At 43.5% G+C, this 25070-nt stretch overlaps 1 protein-coding gene across 2 annotated transcripts in view; it reads right to left on the bottom strand.

Moving 5' to 3' along the window:
• The window catches only part of MAPKBP1 (mitogen-activated protein kinase binding protein 1), a 216215-nt gene that overhangs the window by 150244 nt on the left and 40901 nt on the right, over positions 1 to 25070 (bottom strand). The window lies entirely within an intron of this gene.

Here is a 25070-nt window from a genome sequence, read left to right as displayed (position 1 = left end):
TGGCATGTGCCACCCACCTGGGCTTCCCAACACCATGAAGGGCTCTTCTCCCTCTCTGGTCAAGCACTGGCAGCACCTGGCCTTTGTAGGAACTGCCCACTGAGAGGGCCAGGACTCTCAGCTTCCTCACCCAGTTCTGAGGTCTTGCCTTTGTCTCCCACCATCCAGGATCTGCTTACCCATGGAATAGCTTATTGCCTTGGTCATGGGGAGAGTAGCCACTTGCCAACAGACTGCACCTCCCCTGCCTCTTGGTGCTGCTTTTAAAACAGTGTGCCTGGAGCAGTGGATGTTTAATGCAGTACAGAGAACCACTACCAGCATTAAAAGTTATAAAGTATTTCTTTAAAAAAAAATGTTCACAAGCACTCTCAGCACAGTACCAGACACAGCAAGGTTTAAAATGCAATTCTTCTGTCCCTCCCTCCGGACATGCCCTTGCAGCTGCTAAATATAAGGCAGGCTCCTTAGTTTAGAAAGTTACAGATGATCTATTCTAAAGGGTTTCTATTAGCTTGAAGTCTCTGCTCAGATGTAAAGGCCACTGACCTGGATGGCCCAGGCTAGCCCAATCTGCTCAATTCTCAGAAGCTAAGCAGGGTCAGCCCTGGTTAGTATATGGATGGGAGACCACCAAGAAAGTTCAGAGTTGTTAAACAGAGGCAGGTAATGGGAAACCATCTCCTGCCTCGAAAACCCTACTCACCATAAGTTGGCTATGACTTGATGGCGCTTTCCACCAACAACAACCTAACACAGTACCTTATAAACGAAAGGCAGAATTCTGTTACAGAAGTTGGAACCAAAAAGAGGATGAAAGTATACTGGGGGGGAGGGGGGGAATTGCAGGAAAGTGGCACTGCCAAGCCATGTGCCACTACAACCCGCCCCCCCCCCAATCATGCTCCTTTTCAATCATTTTGGGGCAGCTTCCCATAAGAATGTGTGTGTTGAGGTGGTCAGCAAATGCAGTGTCTAGCAGCAGTTCTAATTCTTTTGCAAGGTTTTTAGAAAGAGCCTTGCTGTAACAGACCAGTGGTCCATTCAGGCCCGCAACTACAGTGGGGGCCAGGCCCATCCTTTCAAACCCTCCTTAGAATCATAGAGTTGGAAGGGACGTCCAGGGTCATCTAGTCCAACCCCCTGCACAATGCAGGAAACTCACAAACACCTCCCCCTAAATTCACAGGATCTTCATTGTTGTCAGATGGCCATCTAGCCTCTGTTTAAAAACCTCCAAGGAAGGAGAGTCCACCACCTCTCGAGGAAGCCTGTTCCACTGAGGAATCGCTCTAACGGTCAGGAAGTTCTTCCTAATGTTGAGCCGGAAACTCTTTTGATTTAATTTCAACTCACTGGTTCTGGTCCTACCTTCCGGGGCCACAGAAAACAATACCATGCCATCCTCTGAATGACAGCCCTTCAAGTACTTGAAGATGGTGATCATATCACCTCTCAACCGCCTCCTCTCCAGGCTAAATATCTTTCCTCACAGGACTTGGTCTCCAGACCCCTCACCATCTTCCTCTGGACCCATTCCAGCTTGTCTATATCCTTCTTAAAATGTGGTGCCCAAAACTGAACACAATACTCCAGGTGAGGTCTTACCAGAGCAGAGTAAAGCGATACCATCACATCACATGATCTGGACACTATACTTCTGTTGATACAGCCCAAATTGCATTTGCCTTTTTAGCCACCACATCACACTGTTGACTCATGTTCAGCGTATGATCCACTAAGACCCCTAGATCCTTTTTGCACTTCTACTGCTAAGACAAGTCTCCCACATCCTATAACCATGCATTGGATTTTTCCTACCTAAATGCAGAACTTTACATTTATCTGTGTTAAAATTCATTTTATTGATTTTAGCCCAGTTTTCCAGCCTGTCAAGGTCATCCTGTATCCTGTTTCTGTCTTCTACTGTATTTGCAACCCCTCCCAATTTTGTATAACTGGCAAATTTAATAAGCATTCCCTCTATTCCTTCATCCAAATCATTGATAAAGATGTTGAACAAAAGAGGCCCCAGGACAGATCCTTGTCACTCCTCTCCAAGAGGATGAGGAACCATTCACAAGCACTTCCAACCCCTTCCAACTGTATGGCCCCAGCAATCTGTCCCCTTTGCTCACCACAACTCTGAACAAGTAGTAGCATCGCTGCTGATCTTTTCACTTTTTTCTCTCCCCTTCCCTAACCCAGAGTGCAGAGCAAAAGAGGGGGGGGGAGTCAAGAGGTCTCTGTCTCTCTCAGAGAGGGGCACATAAGAAAGGGATTAGGAAGCAGAGCTGCTGTGATTGCCCAAGCGAAGGGTGGTTAGCTTGTGAAACTCAAGGCAGTTTACAGTGCCAAGAGCCCAGGGCCGCCAAACTAGGTGGCCCCTCAGCCCCCCCAAACAATAAATCCTGCTGTGGGCCCCACCAAACAAGAAATCCTCACTATTGCCCTGAGTCCATTCAATCCAGCAACCTGTTTCAAACAGTGGCCAATCAGTTACCTGGAGAGGGGACAAGTAACAGGGCCTAGAGACCAATGCCTTCCCCTGATATTTACTCCAAGCACTGGCTTCCAGTGGTTTGCTGCCTCTAAATATGAGGTTCTCTTTAGTCACTCTGGTTAGTAGCCATTTATCAACCTGTCCTCCATGACTTTGTCTAACACATTTTAAAAAGTGCTCATAGCCATCATTATATCCCTGGCAATGAATTCCACAACTTAGTTACTCCTTTTGTCTGTCCTGATACTCTTACCATGAACTTTACTGGGTGCCCCTGAGTGCTAGTATTATAATCTTTCATGTTGTCCCTGACAGCATTCAGGTAGTTTAGAAAGGTCTGCCAGTTGACAGGACACGTCATTTTTTAAGATGATGGGGCTCAGAGGACCTCTTCTTCAAGTACCTAGTTAGCAAACCAGTAGAATTAGCCTATTAATGTAAAATATTTCCTGCATAAAAACTGTTTCAAAATTCTTATTTATCCTCAAATGCAACTATATAAACAATATTAATCCTAGAAACAATGACATGCCTATGGCCAGCAAATTAAATTCATGAATGATTAGTGAAGAGATTTATATTCTTGAAAATCTGTCAACAAAATAATCCTAAATATTACTTGGACTATGCACAAACCCTAACTATGGACAAAACCCACTTGTTAGAAATAACAGCCTCTAAGGCTTTAGCAAACTGAACTGGTCTCTTCCCTAACTTAACAGGGGTTGGCAATTATCCTAAGTCAGAAGGATGACTTCTGGGATGAAGCTGCCTCTCTGGAAGAGAGCAGTTGCTGATTCAACCTAGGTATATTGGAATCCATACATCTAGTTATTTTATTCAATTTTTAGCAAGGCCTTCCCACAGGACAGGCTCAGGGCGGGGGTGGGTCATGCGCCTGAAAATAACTGTTCCATACCTGAAATGGATGCTGGACTCCACCCCCTTGCCACATGGCCCTTGATTGGCTCTGGCAGCCCTGTTCATCATAGTGCTACTGCCTCCATACAATGCCTCCACTGACCACCATGCCATGGTTCCTAAAGACCATGGCAAAGTGTTCAAGACCTGAACCCTGTGGGTCCTCAGGGCAGCTGAACACAAGCAACCAGACTGTTGTTTATTACAAAGGCAAATTTGCCTTCTCAATCTCTGGAAGGACTTTAAGGTATCTGAGTAGAAAAAGCAGCATATCCTTGCTACGAACTGCGGCAAAGTTTGCAATAGCAACAGATCGGAGGTTAAGTTTGCCTCCCTCGTTGTCTGGCTGAGTAAACACTGGGAATATTTTATCTTGGATTAAATTGCTCACAATCTGGGTGGTAGGATGAGACCAGATCGCAGGAATACCCTTCTTTTTAAGTGGTTGCCTTTTCTAGATTATTTTGTTTGTGGTATTTTTGTACAGGGCGCATCTAATTCTAGTTTATTGGTTTGGCATTAATAAGTGCCAATTATTTTATATCTTATATTAACATGTAACAATCTATTTGTAAACTGTCTACTTTGGCTTTCTATATTTGTTATCTTGTATATGATTTCTGAAATAAAATTATTCTGAACTAAAAAAAAGTTTATTATAAATTCAATCAATTAGGAGAGTTTACTAAACAGTCAATACGTCTATAGTAACCCAGTTGAGGGGTAAATGGCTTAGGGGTAAGATACTGAGACCTCAAGGGGCCAAAAAAGTGGTAGCCCCTCTGATACAGATGCCAGGGCTGTCTCACAAAGGACCTCTGCTTGAATTGGAACATGGACAATTGTGAGACTCCTAGGCGCTTAGCTGTCTGCTTGTTCTTTATCAGGAAAAGCATCTTGTCCACCTTGGAGAAGAGAGTCAAACCTTCAAAAGGTAAGTCCTCAACTTTTAAGTCTTGTCTCCATAGGCAAAACCATTCATTTTAATCATGTGTGGCCCAAGTATGATAGAGCTCACCATTGCCCACATAACTGAATCTACAGAATGCCATCCCACATTAATCTGCTGTTTCAAAAGTTTAATGGCCTCCATATGTAGAGCTTTAGCAAGGGGATGTTTATCTACCAGGAGAGTTCCAGGAACAAAAGAATCCTCTCCCATAAGAAGAGCTGATAACCAGTCATACTGGTTTCATAGCCATTTTGAAACCTACTGTTGTTGAAGAAAATAATTTTCAACCCAGGACATCCAGTTTGCTCCTTTACTTATTCTTTATAGCAGAGTGGTAGGCCTGATGGCCCTTGGGTTGCATGTCCTCCATAATCAAGTAGGATGGCAGAGAATGTGTTGTCAAATTGTTAAATGACTTTTTAATCTTATAAAAATGTTCTACCCTTCTAGAGGTAGGTTGGAGAGATTCATGTTTTTGCCACAATTCCTGTGTGAGGTCATGAAGGCCCTCCAACACCAGGGAAACAATGATCCAGGGAGACTCTGAATAGGGATAACTGAAATCTTATCTTTGGGTTTGTGCTCTGAGGTAATGACTTCTAGCCATATGACTCCAAACATTCAGAGATCCTCCATGGATGACGCCAGAGACAGCTCACCTACCCTCTTTGTCTGGGCTCATATCCAATGTTGTGTCGGATCCATCAGATTCAATTGGTGTTTATTCTCCTCTCACGGCAAGAATAGGAGAATGTGGCCAGCACTCAGAGGCTGCTGAAGGCAGATACAACAAAACCTGATGAGGTAATGACACAAACTCGCATCTCTATGGCTTGCAAAGTTGTCACCCCATTTCTCCATATATTTCAGAGATGTCATGTTGGGATGTGAAGGCTACCACACAGGCAGTTGGGGCTGAGACCACAGAACCATGGTCTTTTGCCCCGACACAGAACCTGGCCATGTGGTAAGCAAGTATCCCAGTCCCCATCAGAAATAGAAACAGGTAGAGAGCTTGGAGATGGAGATAGCATACATTCTGCTGGGGAGCCAATTTACACTTTTCCTTTGTCTTGTCTTTAGGCTCCTTAGCTGGAGGCTCAGAAGAGATGCCATGAGCCTAAGGGGAGCATAACCAAGATCAGATCTGCTGAGACACAGATCTGGGAGGTGGAACCAAATGAGTTGATTCCAAAGATGTGGAATTGGGAGCTTTCTCCAGGGCTGACTTGCACAAGGGCTCCGAGGCTTTAAGGCACTTCTCCTAAAATGATGCCTTAAGTTTTGTTTTGTTTAGAGTTTTAAATTTCTTATTTAGTTTCAGTATAAAGGGGAAGGAATGGTGCAAGGATACAGAAGCAAAAAAGGGGAGGGAATTGGAGGGGAAACAAAACAAAGGAAAAAAGAGAAGCAGTAAATAAAGCTGCTACATTTCTACATTTCAAACTTGATCCTAAAGTCTTTCTACCTGCAAGTCTTAAATTTTAACCCAATCCAACCATTACATTCTACAGTCTTATTATTTTACTATATATTTTTACTAATTATTACTTATAATGTAAATCTATACTATTCATTGCTAACTTCCACACACGAGAAAAGCAAAAAACCCAGTCACAAAATAAAACCCAGTAGCTTATTTTAACCATATTAGTGATAAGTGCTAACTTTAACCATACTAACAATAATCATAAGGAGAAAAGATGAATATAATCTCTTTATCCTTAACACTACCTTAATTATTTCCAACAGAGAAAAAATAAAAATAGCAAAGGACCAAAATAGAACCTAACAGATATTACTTTATCTGTTTCAATATCAACAAAATCTGTTACTAAAAAGAAAAAGAAAAAAATAACCAAGAGCAGATCTTTAAAAAATGTTTAAAGACCTGTGTTGTCTACCTTATTGTAAATTGACCCAAATTAATTATTTGTCTAGATTTAAGTTTTTTAATATTTAGCTTCATTAAACTTTTGGGAGGCTCATATTGCTCTAAAAAAAGCCACGCAGATTTAATAAGCAGTGACAGTCTCATTTCCCATGCTTGTTATTTTTACCTAAGAAAAAAATCATACAATCTCTATAACCCTCTCTCTATTAACTTGCTCCATTTAACTTTATAAGAAAAAAGTAAAATCCCTAAATAAAAACGGCCTCCTTTCTCTCATTTATTTATCTTGCCCATGGAAAAAAATCATATATCTCTATAACCCGCTCTCTATTAAATTGATTAGTTTTAAAAATATGGAACCCATAAGTAAAGATAACAAACTGGAAAAAAGTATTCAGATTCTAAAAGTCTCATTTACCGTTTCAAAATCATGCATCTCTAAAAATCACGCTTGTCATTGCCAATCTGTTTCAAGGCCGCACGTCAGTTCCCTTTTGTTAATTCCATGTTAACCAGTTACAAGAAAGAGCAACAGTTTATAATCCCTTCTTTTAAAAAGTTTTCCAAGACTTCATCTTCTTAAAGTAGTCTGCCTTTTCTCCCTTTAGCATATATATCCATTTTATTAAAAGTGATAGGATCTCCACACTGTCATTTCCTCCTGCACGAACTTTTATCAAGCTTGATTTCAGCCTCCTTTTTGTAACTGCGCACAATGTCTCCATTGTCTCCATTTTTATTTCTTAAAGTAGTCTGCCTTTTCTCCCTTTAGCATATATATCCATTTTATTAAAAGTGATAGGATCTCCACACTGTCATTTCCTCCTGCACGAACTTTTATCAAGCTTGATTTCAGCCTCCTTTTTGTAACTGTGCACAATGTCTCCATTGTCTCCATTTTTATTTCTTTCGACTCCTTTCCCACTGGATCTTTCTCTGCCTCTCTCATCTCCGTAGACATCACCGGGATCCCTTCATCATTCTGCTCATGTAGATTTTCAGTTTCGCTGTGTTTTAAAATAAAGATTTCCATCTTGTCCTGTATTAACTCTGCTAGCAGACCGATTTCCTGCTTTAAGGAGGATATGGTAATCATAGTATATTTTTTATCAAGCGCTTCAGGTTGAGTTGCCATCTTCTCTGCAATATAACTCAGTCTGATTATCAAAGTTAAAAAAACCAACTCAAAGTCCACGATAATCTATCTTTCTCAATCTCCTCCAGCCATAAACTTTCCTCTTACAGTTTGGTTGCAATAATTTCAAATCCAATCAGGTAACAGAAGCATTTCTCTTAGAAAATATAGCAAATTTTTGTTCACACCATATTAAAATAAAATAATGCTCTCATTATAGCTTGATTGACTGTAAGCCAAATCCATTCAAATGTTCATGTTCAATCCAATTTAAGTTATAAAGAGTTCTTAAGTTTGTTCTTTATTTTTTTGAGGCCTTCTTTGCGGGGGGGGGAAGGGGAGGATATCCTCTTCTTTCCCTTTTTTTGAACAGTCCAAATTGGCACTATAACAGAAGATCCATTAATTGGTAGTGGTAAAAAGAAAAACTTACTTGCACGATAGCATTTTGGTGATTTAGGTAGAAATATGATATAGTTGAAGCTTGTTAAAAAAAAAAAGCAGTCAGGTGTTCATCTCTTACTGCCATCATGGCGACCACAATGGTGGAGCATCAGGGCAGACAGAAGGAACAGGGACCAGCTGCCGCTGTTTCCCTGGCTCCTGTAGAGCCCCTTTCTGTCGGAAGATCCCTTCAAGATCTTCTTGAGATGCCACAGCTGTGGCACCCCCCCCCCACTGCCCGGTTTAGGGGGTCGCCAGGAGTGAGCTGCACGCACCCCACCAAGCTCAAGATGCCAAAATCCCAGAAGTCAATGCTGCCTTAAGTTTTGACACCCTATTCCCCCAATGTTTAGGGGTAAAGCATTGGCAGGCTTTACATGTGGCGACACTATACCATTCACCCAAACAGAACAAAAAAAAAGTTGTTCAGTCATCTTTGCTCCGCATTGGGTACACTTCTTGAAAAGGGTCTTCTGAGCCATGGAACAGACTCAGAAGCCAGTGCAGCTTCAACAAATCCAGACAAAATCCTCTCCACTGTAGCTGGAGACTCCAAAAATATGGCCTTCTCCTTCAGCAGCAAAAGAATTGAGGGTAGGGAAGTGCAGCTGCACAGGAGCATGTGGTTCCTGGACAAAAGAACAAGCTTCTGGCTCTGACAAGCAGTGCCCTTGGAGGCTTTTAGCTGTAAAGACGTCTTCAATGGCAAGACTGCTCGTGCACAGTCCCCATGTAGGACGGCACAGAAAACTGATGATGAAACTGTCTTCCCTAAAACGAACTGAACCCCCAATGTTGCTCCCGTGTTGTTGGTGCTCCTGCTGTCTCATTTTTTTTACTGTAACCATGTGCTTTTCAACACCATAAATTAGTTATTTTATTGGAATTAAAACTGACTCTTCTGTTTTTAGTTACAGTAACTGAATATATTTTTGTTAGGCCTCCAAAAAGCCTTTAGGGATGGGTGGCACAGTTATTTATTTTCATCAGTGCTGTTAGCTGCCCTCTAGAGATTCAAATCTTTTGACACATAGCCTCGCTGCCAACCAGCTGCAGGGCACACCTAGATATGCCTGTGAAAGCAGATTTATCCACCACCTTAGAACAGGATTTACCCAGATTTACACCTCTTTACAATAGAGTTTCTCTTTTGTAACACTATTTCCAATCCCAGTGGAACTTTACAAGTTATTCCTTCATATGCTAATAGATTGGTTAGCTCATTCTACATTCAAACTTATGGCCTAAAGGTAAGATGATTTCATAACCCACTGCCAGCCCTTTCTCCACCTCCATTCTTGTGTTACTCAATTCACATTCATTTTTGTGCCAGATGCCCTGTGGCATGGAGACAGAACTCAGAAAAGGTCTCTCCTTTCCTATTGCAAAATGGAGGGCACATCTTTGGAAATGTGGTTCTTATAACACACAAATATTTGTTTCTTTTTACAAATGTATTTTTCTAGAGAATGTGTACTTAGAGGTATGCAACCAAGGACCAACACAGACACTTTCTACCCTGGAACACCACTTTCTCAACCCTTCTAAGTGAACATGCATATAAACCCGGGTGCTTTGATTTTTTTCCCTGGGGGGAACATGTTCCAGAACCTCTTTGTGGCAACAAAATTCTCCAATATTGTTTAAACGTTCATGAGGGACACCCATGTGTTTCTCCGTCATTTCCCTCTTGAGAGTTCCAGCACTTCTTTTTCCAGAAAAAAAGCCCTGTATAAACCTACCCTGCCATCTGGAACAAGATAACACCTATCATATTTATCATTATCATAATGGGTGAGGTTAAACTTGCGTAATCCCTGTGAAATTCTTGCCAAATATATTCTGTGCTTGTGAAATTATATATATTCAGTGCATTCAAAAACCTGAAAAATGTGTTTGTTGCAGCTGGCTTTCCAAATAATTTCTTAGGACAAAACAGAAGCTGTTAACAGCCAGAGAGCAGAGGCAAGTGTTCCCAGGTTATGCAAAAGCAATACTGGAAGAGCAAAAGGACTTTTTTGGAAAACAGACACAGAGGTAACATTCTGGCCAAATCCAGGTATGGAAACTCCTGGAGATTGGGGAATGGAACCTAAGGAGGACAGGAACCCAAGTATGGAACAAAGCCACAGAATCCACCCTCCAAAGTATGAATTTTCACCAGGGAAACTGATTTCTTGTCGTTTGCAGATGAGCTATAATTCAAGGGGCCTTCCCAGCTAAAGCTGTGTCCCACACAACTTACTACTTCAAACAAGTGATCATTATGACAAATCTCATTTTAAATATCCCTATTATGTCTGGGTTGGAAGGTTAGAAATATTCCTTGTTAGTTGCAATTAGAAAAGGAAAGGAAAGGTCCCCTGTGCAAGCACCAGTCGTTTCTGACTCTGGGGTGACGTTGCTTTCACATTTTCATGGCAGACTTTTTACAGGGTGGTTTGCCATTGCCTTCCCCAGTCATCTACGCTTTTCCCCCAGCAAGCTGGGTACTCATATTACCAACCTCGGAAGGATGGAAGACTGAGTCAACCTTGAGCTGGCTACTTGAAAATCCAGCTTCCACCAGGGATTGAACTCAGGTCGTTTAATTTTAAACTGTGATAATTGCAACTAACAAGGAATATTCCTAACCTTCCAACACAGACATTTTTATCATTTTTTTAAAGATCCCAAAAGAAGGCAGACATAAAAAAAATGAGGACATATGGTAACTCTAATTAACCCTTTCAGAAAACCATAAACTGCTTCAGATTTTTGATAGTTTCTTAGAGAGTATCTTACACAACACCCAGCTGCACAGCAATATTGACAATGGGCATAATCATCATCTGTGTTAAATAATGCGGTACAAATAAAATTCCTTAAAAGAATTATATCCCACTCCTTTGAAGCAGCTTCCCTCCTCCTCCTCAAAAAAAAAAGAAATACAGGCCCAACCACTGCATAATTATATGGAGCAGGGATGGCCAAACTTGCTTAACATAAGAGCCACATAAATTAAACCTCAAATGTTTGAGCCACAAGACATGAAATCAGATGTTTAAGAGCAAGGAGGGAGACAGCTAAATAGGGAAGGAGGAGGAAGAGAGAGGTGGAAAGAAAGCAACCATAACTTTAAATGCATTCTCCAGGCCACCAGCTGGCTTGGCTTGGAGAAGTGATTTAAAGAGACAAATGCCTTCCCCAAGCCAACTGACAGGGTGGTGGGGGCTTTGAGAGTCACACAATAAAGAGCCACATGTGGCTCCAAAGCCACAGTTTGGCCACCCCGACATACAGATTTGCTCCTAACACAGGATCCAATTGAATCCTATGCTAAATCAACCTCATAATCCCCTGAAGCCCAGAGATCATTGAGAGATTAACTCCTAAAGGTTTACAGGGACAAGGTGGCTTCACAAAGCTTCTTAAATCTTGCCAGAAAAGGTGCCCTCTGTAACTTATCTGGTATTCTATACCAAATGATGGGGGCCATTACTGAGATTGGCATGTACCTCTTACCAAGGCCAGGTGAACCTGCCAGTAAAGGAGGTGACCTTTAACAAAAAGGTACTGTGCAAATCAAAAGGGGGGGGGGAGAGATATTGCGAGAGGAAGTCCTTCAATATTTAGGCAACAGGTCATGAAGGGCATTAGAGATCAAAATCAGTCCCTTAAATTAAGCCCAGAAACAAAGAAGAAGACAGGGCATTGTTATAAAATCACTTATATATGCATAGTGCCCCACATGAACTAAGACATAAATTGCTCCATTCTGCACTAACAGTAGGTTCTAAATTACTCAACAGAACCTATCGCAATAGTTCAGTCTGGAAGATACAGAAGTAAGGTTCAGTGTGGTTAAACAAGGCCAAGGAGGGGAGAGAACTTTTGAACAATAATTTAATCCTTTAACAAGAGTCAGTATCCATCACAATCAAGTAAATATATCATGCATGTAATTGTGGGTACACATCAATCACATATCGGTAAAACCATTCATTGCTTGTGGAAAAGACAGAAGGCTCTGATTACTTCATTTTCAATTTCAAATGCTTCATTTTGAGAAGAACAGAGACACACTGTACTCAGTAAGTGACAGGTCATCTTAACAGCTACACATTTATGCTGTTCTTGGAATCAAGCTGCCTCACACCTGCATGTCTTAGCTGTTATCAGGATGCAGTTTCAAAACCTGAAATACCTATTTGGCCAGAGACAACACTGTGCTGAGGCAGGAGCAGAGATGAATGTATTATGCTGTCATATCACTTTTTGGCCTTTTGAGAACTCTTCTTTGTATAAATCTTTATGCAACAGCATGCTCAGTGAAGGCTACAGAATCTGCAGTATCTCTTCAGCTATCACTGGTTTCAGTTGGATGAAAGATGAGCAAGGGAAACATCGTGCAGCCTGCAGGAATCAGATGTGCTGAAAAGAGTACATGCTATCCTCGAAATATACCCTATACATGGCACCATCAGTGTCCTAAGCTTTAAAATACATGCAGCTAGGGACAAGCTGGAAGGAATGAGAGCTCCCGTGCTCTGTTACACCCATCCTCCATAGCAACTGGAAATAGCTAGAAGTATTTCCACGGTAGCGGTGCACACAAACACCACAGATTTGATCTACTCTCAGAAAGCATATTACAATATTGCTGAACAACAACAAAATGTTTGCACTATTACATCTAGCTCTGCTGGGCTTCATTTAGCACACACAATGCAGAAACTCTAATTATAGTGCTGTGCTGTTCATTGTAGGAGGGCTTGTTAGCATTTCTACTGTAAAGACTTCATTTTAGGATTTAGGATTTTAGGATTCAGCTGTGATGAATTCACACTAGTTAAAGCTGGATGCTGGTCCTTGACCAAGTTCTTCTCCTTAAGGGCATTTTCAATTTTGATCAAAGATTTGAGAAGGAAATTAAAATGGGAGAACTTTACAAGTTATAAATGTAAAGAAAAAAATGTGCAGTTCCAACTTGCACCCCAACCCATGCACACACAACCATTTCTCATCAGCATTTTCTAATTCAAAACAGTTCAATTTTTATAACAACTGAAATACCTTCCCATAGTGGATCTTCTGATTTTTTTTTCTTGCCTACCTACAATCTCTTTGGGAATTGATGTCCGGCAGATATCAATGACAGCTCTAGAAGACTGAAATAGGACTACCTTAAAACACAAACAAAATAAGCAGAGCAGAGCTGGACAGTGGAAATAGCTTTCCACCTTCTGCTACCTTATCACCTTTAAGTCAACTTGCATGTAGGTTTCTTAAAGCAATAAGAAATCCTCACATATGTCTGGCCAAAGAAAATCAATATCTGATTCCAACCACAGACAGTGTTGTTCTGTTAACTAGTATGGTTGCTAATCTCCAGATAGGGCCTGGTGATCCCTCAGACTTAAAACTGATCTTAAGACTATGGAAATCAGTTCCCCTGGAGAAAATGGCTGCTTTAAAGGGTGAACTCTATGACATTGTAACCATCGCCCCCCTTCCAAAATTTCACCTTCCCCAGGCTATACTCCTATTTCTCAACCCAGAGCTGGCAACCCTAGGTTCAATTAAACAGGAGACCTGTGCTAATAGGGATTCAAACTACTCTCCAATTCCATATCAGAAATGTTTTGGAGAACAGTCTAGGTTTAGGAGAACATCCGCAGTTCAGAGGATGGCAAACAAGGAGGGTTATGCAAAGTCAAGGCAAAGAAGTGAACATTTTCAGTGCCAAATTTTCTACCAAGAATGGCATTTAAGGCAATATATTGGAGTGAGGGAAGAAAACTAAATACAACAACCATAAAAATACAAATACCAATATAGCAAAATTTAAGAACCACTACTGCTAGATCAATCAGAAGATAATTAACTTAGGGAGAAATTCTTCAGGAAGAAGTTCCATAACCAGAGAAATACCCTACAAATATATACAAAAAAACCCACACACACTGAGTTATCTTTTCCTGAGTAAGACCATTGGTCTATCAAGGTCTTTAAATAAAATAAATTTTAACAGGTTAAAATTTTAATTTGAACAATAAATTTTAACCTTGTTTCCAAGGTCATGGAAATGCAAAGTTCTCCATTTAGGTAGGAAAAATCAAATGCATAATGATAGGATGGGAGAAACTTGTCTTGGCAATAGTATCTGTGAAAAGGATCTAGGGGTCTTAACAGACCAAACAAAGAACATGAGCCAGCAGTGTGATGTGGAGGCTAAAAAGGCAAATGCAATTTTGGGCTACATCAACAGAAGTATAGTGTTCAGCTCATGTGATGTGATGGTATCACTTTACTCTGCTCTGGTTAGACCTCACATAGATTATTGTATTCCGTTTTGGACACTACAATTTAAGAAGGATCTAGACAAGCTGGAATGTGACCAGAGGAGGGCAACAAAGATAGTGAGGGGTCTGGAGACTGTATCCAACGAGGAAAGGTTGAAGGAGCTGTTTATGTTTAGCCTGGAAACAACTGGGAGATGATATGATAACTAACTTCAAGTACTTGAAGGGCTGTCATATAAAGCGGCATTTCCCATTTACTGGGTCCTGACCCAGTACCTGGGCCCTGAATGCCTTTTTACCGGGCCATGGATGCCTTGCCACGCTGCCCATGCTTCCCGCCCTCCCATTGCTGCATCCCTCTCCCCCTCAGCCTTTGCCCCATCCCTAGGCCAGCCCTCCTCCCGCTATCCTCCTGCTCTGGTGGGCACAGGCTACTGGCAACGTCGGGGCTGCAGCTGCTTCAGCCGCTTGGGCCTGGGTGCTACTCTTCCCCCCCGCCATCGCGGAGACCATTGGGGCTGGCTGCAGCTCTCCCGGCGGCGCTGCCATCAGGCACAGCCAAGCCCAGCCAGGGAGGCTGCGCCAGAAGGACGTGTCGGGCGCGACCACCCCCGCTGCTGCTCCTCATTGCTGTGTTGGGGCCCCACTGGGCACACACCATCCCTGTCCCTCGCTGTTGGCAGCGAGCCCATTGGGACCCCAATGCAGCAACAAGGAGCAGCAGTAACAGGGGTGCTCCTGCCCAACACGTCCTTCCAGCACAGCCTCCCTGGCCAAGCTTGGCTGCACTCGAAGATGGCGCCACCAGGAGAGCTGCGACCAGCCCCAATGGTCTCCGCGATGGTGGGGGGGGGGAGGAATGACACCCAGGCCCAAGTGGCTAAAGCAGCAGCCCCGACATTGCCAGCAGCCTGCGCCCGCCGGAGCAAAAGGATAGCAGGAGGAGGGCTGGCCCGGGGATGGGGCAAAGGCTGAGGGGGAGAGGGATGTAGCAATGGGAGGGAGGGCTGAGAGACAGGCAGAGGGGTGAATGGGGAAGGGAGAAGGCACTTGGGATGGAGGTGGTGGGGCAATAAAGGAGAAAAGAGGCTGGCCAGAGGGAAGCTTTATTTCCCACTCTCCCCCTCTCTCTCTGTCAGTCAGTCTTTTCTCTTTCTGTCTGTCTCTTTCTCTCTCTCTTTCTGTTAGTGAGCCCTTTTCCCATCTCTCTCTCTCTTTGTCAGTCAATCCCTCCCTTCCCTCCTTCCTTGCCACTGCTAATCCAAGTGGGGGGGGGGGAGGAAAAGCTTCTTTCTGCCATTTCATGTTTTCCCAGGATGAGAGCATTATATGTTTTTAGTTTTCTGCGTGTGATCCTTGTGCTTTTTCTTGATGTCTTATTTTTTAAGATTGCATTGCAAAATCCCACTATTCCCCTACCTTTTCTAAACAAAATATTGCAAGAGTTGTAATGTAATGTAATGTAAAATTTTATTTATATCCCGCCCTCCCCCGCCGAAGCAGGCTCAGGGCGGCTAACAGCATTTCAAGTAAACAATACAGTATTAAAAACATTAAATTCACATTAAAATTCACATTAAAATCAATCAATAATTAAAACATTCCTAAATCAACACTGGTGGTAACCGTTATTAATCTGGCGGTAAACATTAATTCAGTTATTGGTGAACACCTGTTTGAAGAGGGCGGTCTTGCAGGCCCTGCGGAACTGGTCTAAGTTCCGCAGGGCCCGCACCTCCTCTGGGAGTTTGTTCCAGAGTTGTGGGGCCGCAATGGAAAAGGCCCGAGTGCGGGTGCTTTGAAGTTTGACTTCTTTTGGCCCAGGGATATTCAGTCTGCTTTTCCCCACTGACCTCAGTGCTCTCTGGGGCTCATATGGGGAAAGATGGTCCCTCAGGTAGGTCGGTCCTTGGCCATATAGGGCTTTAAAGGTTATGACCAGCACTTTGTACTGGATCCGGTATACGATTGGCAGCCAGTGCAGTCCGCGCAGCCCTGGCCATATATGCTCCCATCTTGGGAGACCAAGTAACAGCCTGGCCGCCGCGTTCTGCACTAGCTGCAGCTCCCGGGTCCGGTACAGAGGCAGCCCCATGTAGAGAGCGTTACAGTAGTCCAGTCTTGAGGTGACCGTCACGTGGATCACCATTGCTAGGTCCTGACGCTCTAGGAAAGGGGCCAACTGCCTCGCCCGCCTCAGGTGGAAGAATGCTGATTTGGCAGTGGCTGTTATCTGGGCCTCCATTGATAATGAAGGCTCCAGTAAGACGCCCAGGCTCTTTACCCGCTGCGCCGTCTTCAGCAGCGCCCCGTCAAAGGCCGGGAGAGATATTTCCTTCCCCAGAGTGCCACGACCCACATGGAGAACCTCTGTCTTCGCTGGATTTAACTTCAGCCCACTCAGTCTAAGCCACGTTGCAACAGCCTGCAAAGCCCGGTCCAGGTTCCCCGGGGCGGAGGCGGGCCGGCCGTCCATTAGTAGATAGAGCTGGGTGTCATCCGCGTATTGATGGCAACCCAGCCCAAATCTCCGGGCAATCTGGGCGAGGGGGCGCATATAGATGTTGAATAACATCGGGGAGAGAACTGCTCCCTGGGGCACCCCACAGTCTAGTGTGCGCCTCTGGGATCGCTCACCCCCAATCGCCACCCTCTATCCCTGACCCATGAGGAAGGAGGAAAGCAAGAGTTAAGCATGTTTGTACTTTCTTGTCTCCTGGCTCCACCCGCAAAGTCTCCTGGCACCACCCCCAAATTTTAGTGGGCCACAAAGGAGAAGTGTAAAAATAACTGGGCCGTGGTGGGGGGGAAGTTTGGGAAACCCTAATATAAAGGATGGCGCAGAGCTATTTTCAGTTGCCCCAGAAGGTCAGACCAGAACCAACAGGTTGGAATTAAAAGAATTTCCAGCTAAACGTTAGGAAGACTTTCCTGAGAGTTAGAGCAATTCCACAGTGGAACAGGCTTCCTTGGGAAATGGTGGGCTTTCCTTCCTTGGAGGTTTTTAAACAGAGGTGCTAGATGACCATCTCACAGCAATGCTGATTCTGTGAATTAATCAGATCATGAGAAGGATGGCAGGAAGAGTTGCATCAGTGTTGAGTTCTTATGGCTCTTTCTTCCATGCCCAGGGAAATGCTGATTGCCACTTTGGGGTCAGTCAGCAATTTTTCTCCAAGTCAGTTTGGCAAGGGATCTGGGAGGTTTTTGCCATCTTCTGGGCATGGAGCAGGGGTCACTGGGGATGTATGTGTGGGGTACTTGTGAAGTTCCTGCATTTTGCAGGGGGTTGGACTAGATGACCCTGGAGGTTCCTTCCAATTCTACAATTCTGTGATTACTGTGCACTCTGACTAGCAGCAGTTCTCTAGGATCTCAGACAGAAGTGTTTCACACCACATACTACATCACCTTCTCTACTGGAGGTGAGGGGATTTAACCTGGAACCTTCAGTATACAAAGCAGATGCTCTACCACTACAATCATCCCACTTCTCTCTACTAGCTACCCACCTGACATCAAAACACAATGGCATAAGTGACAATCTTAAATGACAGGCAGATTAATCCAGGGAAGAACACCACACCACTTACAGCTGCAACGATAAAAACAAGCTCAAAAAGCCTGGAGCCAGTGAAGATCTTTCAAAATAGGCATAATATGGTCTATCACAGATTCCAGTTAGCAATCTAACCACTGTATCCTGATTCAACAGGAAATTCACAAACCATCACATTTAAAGGGACCAAACATTTCAAAGGCAGCCCCATGAATTCAGCCATTAAAGATTTTTAGGAGCTTCAAAAATATAATTTTATTCCAGCATAAACTTCTATGAACTGTAGCCCACTTTGTCAGATGTATATAGTGGGTTGTCAGCAGGGAAGATCTTTATACTCACTTCAAGTACTGAAAAGAAAGAAAACACAGGTACCAATGGAGAGAAAGCAATGGAAGAAGAATACCTCATTGGTTAGAGAAACATCTATATAATTTAGTAAAGAGAAGAAAGGTGGGCTTTTTGGGTTGCAAGCTCTGGGATGGGAAATACCTGGAGAGTCAAGGGTGTGCAGCGTGGACACAGGATTACCAGGTCCTAGGCTCTCACCTGTAGGGAGTGGGAGGGAACTTTCCAGGAGTGGGGGAGTGGACTAATGTTGCCAACATGTTGACATCACATGGAAGTGATGACATCTCAGGAGCATCATGCACAATATCCCCAGCATGTTGATGTCACTTCTGTGTGATGTCATCACACCAGTGCTGTTGTGCCAGGTCATGGGGGCAGGGCTTCTCCCCATGGGCCAGCTGGCTGATGGTGGACAGAAGCCTGTAAAATCAGGAGTTCTTCTACTCCCTCACCTGGGGATGGCAATTCTACCTGGATAGGGTGGGATTTGGAGAGGAGAAGGACTTCAGTATGCTATGACGCCATAGAGTCCACCCTCCAAAGCAGCCGTTTTCTCCACAGGAACTGACCTCTGTAGCCTGGAGATCAGATTTAAAAATGAGAGATCTCCAGGTCCCACCTGGAGGCTGACAATCCTTGTAGACTTGTATCCTATCACTCTGTTTGGCAAGGTTGGAAGCCTTCCTTCATCTTAAGGAGTCTTTCTCTGACAGAAGTGGCTCTTCTCTAGCAAAAGGTCCACTTTCACTGGAGGAAGGTTTCAAACTTTGCAGGACCAAGTAGTAGGATACAGACTGTCTCACCTCCAACATCTGACTAATAAAAATAGGCAGGGTAGTCTCACATATTAGACCTGCAAACCTAAGCCTGTTTATTAGATGGTAAGTGCCTACCCACTGGAATTGACCTCTAACATGATGACAATCACACTGTAAATGAGCAACTTATTTCCCCTGGAATCTGGGTAATGTTCCTACAGATAATGTTTGGAAATAATATTTCAGTCTGAGAAAAAGGTTGCTACCTGCACAGCTAAAGAAATAACACGAACCCACCACATTACCGGCCTATGTTTCTTCTTATGAAAAACGTGACACTTGTTTAGTTTAAAAATGACAGAAGGCTTTGAATGGTGATCTTTGGATGTGGGTCCAAAGAAATAGGGTTGGCTGATCTGACTCAAGAAATATCTGAGTACTTTGGGGATGGAGTCAGTAGCAAGTTTGTGACAAGCATAATTGAACTCCAAAGACAGTTCTGGCCATCACATTTAAAGGGACCAAACTCCTTTTAAATGCCTTCCCACTACTGGAAATTAAAAATAGGGGCACCTTCTTTTGGGGCTCATGGAATGGGACCCCTAGTCCAATCAGTGCCCAGCAGACATTTCCCTCTCCCCCGCTTTCTGATAACCATGAAGTGCGGGGAGGGCCTGCAAACCAGGAGATCCCCTGCTCCCAACTGGGGACTGGCAACCCTACAAAGAAACCATGTGCTCAGTTACAGGCCTGACACTTTTTTATTCTCAGGTTCAGAATATTCAGAGCTAAGGTAAACTGATTATTAACTTTACACCAGGGGTGTCAAATGTCTGGCCCACGGGCAAGAACCATCCCATTCAGGGCTTTAATCAGGCCTGCGGGGTTCTTTTCTCAGCCCTCCTCCTCTTCCTGTCCTCACCCTTTGAAGCTCTGAGGCTGCCGAAGTCCCCTGCTCTTTCTGCCTAGTCTTTGCCAGCTGCAGCAGGAAGCAGAGCTGCAATGAAAATGCAGGTTTTCCATTAAGGTCTCCCCAGTAATGGGGAAGGGGGCAGATGTAATGGGAAAAAAAACCAGCAGTCTCCCATTCTAATAGTTCAGACTCTCCACCATCTATGCAGGTTAGGGTTGCCAAGTCCAATTCAAGAAATATCTGGAGACTTTGGGGTGGAGCCAGGAGACTTTGGGGGTGGAGCCAGGAGTCATTGGGGCGGAGCCAGGAACAAGGATGTGACAAGCATAACTAAACTCCAAGAGAGTTCTGGCCATCACATTTAAAGGGACAGCACACCTTTTTAAATGTCTTCCTTCCATAGGAAATAATGGATAGGGGCACCTTCTTTTGGGGCTCATAGAATTGGAGCCCCTGGTCCAATCGTTTTGAAACTTGGTGGGTACTTTGGGGAGAGGCACTAGATACTATATTGAAAATTTGATGCCTCTATCTCAAAAAACAGCTCCCCCAGAGCCCCCGAAACCTCCAGAACAATTCCTCATTATACCCTATGAGAATCGATCTCCACATAGGGAATAATGAAGACGTTTCCCTCTCCCCCCCCATTTCTGGCGAGTCTGAAGCAGGGGATTGGCCTTTCTACTCAACAGTTGCTGCCAGCTTCTTCACAGCAACACAAACACACATCCCAAATTGAAGCCTTTCAAGTCAAGCCTCCGGAGGTGCAAAGGCACATGGTCCTTTGTGGGCGGGGCAGGGTGGGGCTTCCCCCCCCCCCCGCCAGCCAGCTGACTAGGGGCGGGAAGCAGCCTGGGAAAACAGAAGAAAGGCTGCTGCAATTGGGGCTGGGTGGGAAGGGAAGGGCAAGGAGAAGCTGCTGCAATCCGGGGTGGGAAGGGAAGGGACGAGGAGAAGCATCGAGGATCGGTGGGAAGGGAAGGGGCAAGGAAAAGCTGCTGGGATCGGGGCTGGGTGGGAAGGGCCGTCATCCCCCCCCCCCGCTTTCCGGATTTTTGGCAAGCGGGGGGAGGAGGCTCCAAATCGGGGGTCCCCCACCCAGGCGGGGGATTTGGGAGGCCTAGTGTAGGTGTGTCTGTCAGGTTCTTGCAATTTTATATATCTAAAGCAACATATAAAATTAGTCTGAATAAGGACAATAGTGTACACAGACAGAACTGGCAGAAAGATTTAAGAAAAAACTCCTTCAACATACCCATGTGCAACACTTTCAACTGTTCTCGGCTTCTAGCCTCTCAGATCATTGCTATTCTAACAATCCCATTCCAACTATAACAGAAGGAGTACATTCTCAACTCATTATCTAAAGTGAAGGAGTGGGATTTAGTCTATGAAAATTTATGCTGGAATGTTACTCTTTAAAGAGCAACCAGCGACATGGAATATCTGGAAATTCTGAAGCTGTGGGGTGTGAGGAAACATGGGGGGGGTTTTCCCCGGGGCTCAGAAATTGGGGGGAAATTGAAATATATGCAATACTTACTTTCCTATCAAACCTAAATTTCATAAAATAAACCAATCACCAAACCTAAGCTTCTTTTATGGATTGAACAACATAGAATGCATCATTTCTACTTAGCATGTAAAATTGTTTTGTTTGGAATATTTATAGAATTCAGAAATGTAAATGTCTTCATTGTCTGTAGGAAAAACGGCAAGTATACCCACTACTTGAGAAAGACTTGCAAATTGCTGCACTCTGTGCAACCATAGCATATTTATCTAATTTTTGCTATCTGATATAGGAATATATAAAAATGGAAGGTACAAATTCTGTAGTAAACAGAAAGAAATTCTTTCAGAGTCACAATGAATTGGCTCCTGGCAGTCCATAACACTGAAAACACTGGAATATTTAATAATGTTTCATAAAATAAATTACAGCATATTATAGCCCAATTTACATTTAAACAAAAATTATTTAAAATATTCTTTATGTCTATGATATAAGAGTTTATTTTAATGGTCTCACAAATTTCCCCATATTTTTTTCTAATGGAGTAAATGAGGATGTCCTCAAACATCTTCATGCTATACATTTTGAGTGTGGAAATATCTTATTCATCCTTCAGAAAATCCTCAGGGGAAACAAAATCCCAAACAGGCCTTCACATCTCTAAGAGCAACAAGATTTCTATTTATTTTTCTTGCAACACACTGTAAGGGTCAGAGACCCCTCCCAAGAATATTGTTCCTAGCCTCATATTATTGATTAACAATTCAGATCAGGTGCTGGAAGCAAAAGGACAGGCCTGAACTTTAAATATGAACTCTCTCGACAGAAGATAGGCAACTTATAATAAGCTTCAAAATTTGGCCTTGAAAAAACACAGACACGCAGCTGTCTTTTGAAGTCACACATAAGGAGCTTGGCACACATAAGGAGCTCTAGTCCTGATTAAGGCTTTTATAATAATAATAATAATAATAATAATAATAAATTTTATTTATATCCCGCCCTCCCCGCCTAGGCAGGCTCAGGGCGGCTAACAACATATTCAGATAAAAATTATACATTAATTTTAAAACAAGATTAAAAGTTATACAATAGTTTAAGATCGACAGTATCCTAAAAATCATTCCAATTTACATAATTTAACAGCAACAATGATGTTCCTGGCGCTATTCTGTCTATTGCATAATGGCAAGATCACTAAATAGAGTCACTTTGGTGGGTCATCAATTCGGCCATCTTTTGTCAGCAGCCTGCGAAGGCCTGCCTAAAGAGGATGGTCTTGCAGGCTCTGCGGAATTGGTTTTAGACTGAACACCTGTAGCAGATAATTGGAAAAGTGGAAAGGAAGATCACCTAGAGTTCAACACGTGTCTTCTTCATTAATTAGCTATAGTAAGACTTGCTATGTCAGCTGTATGTCTTTTGAACCCTTGTTATTTGAAATTTATGGTTTGTATTGCTCATTATGTGTCTGGAAATGGAACCTTGAACCATGGTTTGAAATTTTGGCTTGAAAGACGAGTTTCCATTCATCATACTATTGGTGGGGCCAAAAATACCACCAATTAAAAAGTGCTGACAAATAAGTTTTGTTGGTACACATGCTCAAGTTTTGAACAAAGAAAGTTCAATTGAGCATGTCCAATGATTTCACAAGGAGGTGTTTTAGAGGAGGGGCAACCTCAAGTATAAAATTGTGTGTTACTACTGCATTATGAAGCTCTTTGGTAGCTTCCTTATTTGCAAATAAAGCTTTGCCTATGCAACTTAGTCTCCCAGCACTGGTGTGACTTATTGGGCTCAGCCACACTTGCCTAAGGACCTCTTCCCTGAGGTATTGCTTTCAACACCAACATGGCTACTTTCCTGTAGGGTTGCCAGACCCTCCAGTGGAGGCAGGAGTACCCCACTGCCAGACCCTGCCCTCAGCTGTCAATCTGCTAACCGGCAAGGAAGGGAATTAATGTAGAAAGAAGGCCTAGGCCACAATGCGAGTGTCACATAGGAAGTGACATCACGCCAGCAATTTCAGGGCAACAATCTAGTATTTGGGCAAAAACTCTGGTAGAAGCTGGTTTTACCACATTTGTCCAAATGCCAGAGCATCACCCAGAAATCACTGACATGACAACTACTTCCTGTGTGCTGCCAGCAACATGGGCTGGGCCTTGTTCTTTCTCCTGGTAAGTTCCCCCATTCCCCGCTGGTTCCCCTACCTTCCTGATATCATCCCACATAGTAGGTTTGCCAGATTTCTCTGGCCACCAACAAGGTATGGGGACAGGGTTGAGAGATCAAGATTGGATAACTCCTTTAGATCTCCTTTAGCTAGCTCTGCCCCCAAGTAGTTGAAAAAGTGGTAGAGAAAGGACCTCTATGACTTCTTAAAAACAGACTCCATCCCTCAACCCACTGATTAATGATCCCACCCATAGCTTCTTCCTGAATGCACCTGGCAGTTCTCGCTCAGTTGATCCATTCCCAACACTGGTACCTAGTTGGAGGAAACTTAATCCTGAGTAAAGTTATAAGAAGGCAAGCCATGGATGGGGGAAGGCATAGCATCCCCAGCATCCTCATGTGTGCACCCCTTTTCCTCTACAAAACAGGACTTCCACTACCCACTTTATACATGATCAATATTTAAATCCGAGACTTCTGCCCGCATGTGTAGTTTGTCCCATAACTTCATACAAAAAAGTCATCCACATTCTCCCCAGCAAAAAATGTAAACACAAATACCGTAAGAACACATTTGGGGCAAGTGTGCTGTGCTTCACTCTAAGTAGGGTTGCCAATCCCCAGGTGGGGGCAGGGGATTCCCTGGCTTGGAGGCCTTCCCCCCGCTTCAGGGTCATCAGAAAGCGGGAGGAGGGAAGGGAAACGTCTGCTGGGAACTCTATTATTTCCTATGGAGACTTATTCCCATGAGAAATAATGGAGAATTGATCCACAGGTATCTGGAGCTCTGTGGGGACTGTTTCTTGAGGTAGAGGCACCAAAGTTTCAGTATAGCATCCAGTGCGTCTCCCCAAAGTACCCACCAGGGGGTCCAATTATATGAGCCCCAAAAGAAGGTGCTCCTATCCATTATTTCCTATGGAAGGAAGGCATTTTAAAAGGTGTGCAGTCCCTTTAAATGGGATGGCCAGAACTCCCTTGAAGTTCAATACACCCTTGCTCCTGGCTCCACCCCCAAAGTCCCCAGATATTTCTTGAATTGGACTTGGCAACCCTAACTCTACAGTGAAACCCAATAAAAACTGTGCCAATCGTACCAGGCCTCTGCAAAATCCATTCATCTTACCAAGACAAAAGAACTATTTGGAATAATTTCTGCAATGGCAATAAAGAGCTGGAATTCCCTGTTAGCTTTTGACTATGAGATCAGCCTTCCCCTTCTGCTGCTTTTTCTCTTCCCACCAGAATATTAGTGTTCATAAAGGCAAGTGAAAATAAAGTAAAATACTGGGTAAATAAAGTACTGGGTAAAGTAAAATTGGACAAAATCCAACAAAACTCTGCTAGATGTAGGGTTACCAATCCCCAAGTGGGGGCAAGGGATCCCACAGTTTAGAGATGCTCCCCCCACTTCAGGGTCATCAGAAAGCGCAGGGGGAAGGGGGGGAAATATCTGCTAGGTACTCCATTATTCCCTATCGAGACAGACTGCCATAAGATATAATGGAGAATTGATCTGGGGTATCTGGGGCTCTGGGGGGGGCTTTTTTTTTAGATATAGGTACCAAATTTGCACCATAGCATCCAATGCCTCTCCTCAAAACACCCTCCAAGTTTCAAAAATATTCTATGAGCCCCTAAAGAAGGTGCCCCTATCCA

This window comes from Heteronotia binoei, chromosome 21 (genome assembly GCF_032191835.1).
Source record: "Heteronotia binoei isolate CCM8104 ecotype False Entrance Well chromosome 21, APGP_CSIRO_Hbin_v1, whole genome shotgun sequence".
NCBI lineage: Eukaryota > Metazoa > Chordata > Lepidosauria > Squamata > Gekkonidae > Heteronotia > Heteronotia binoei.
The sequence above is the reverse complement of the archived record's forward strand: the minus strand, read 5'-3'. Positions and strand labels throughout refer to the sequence as shown.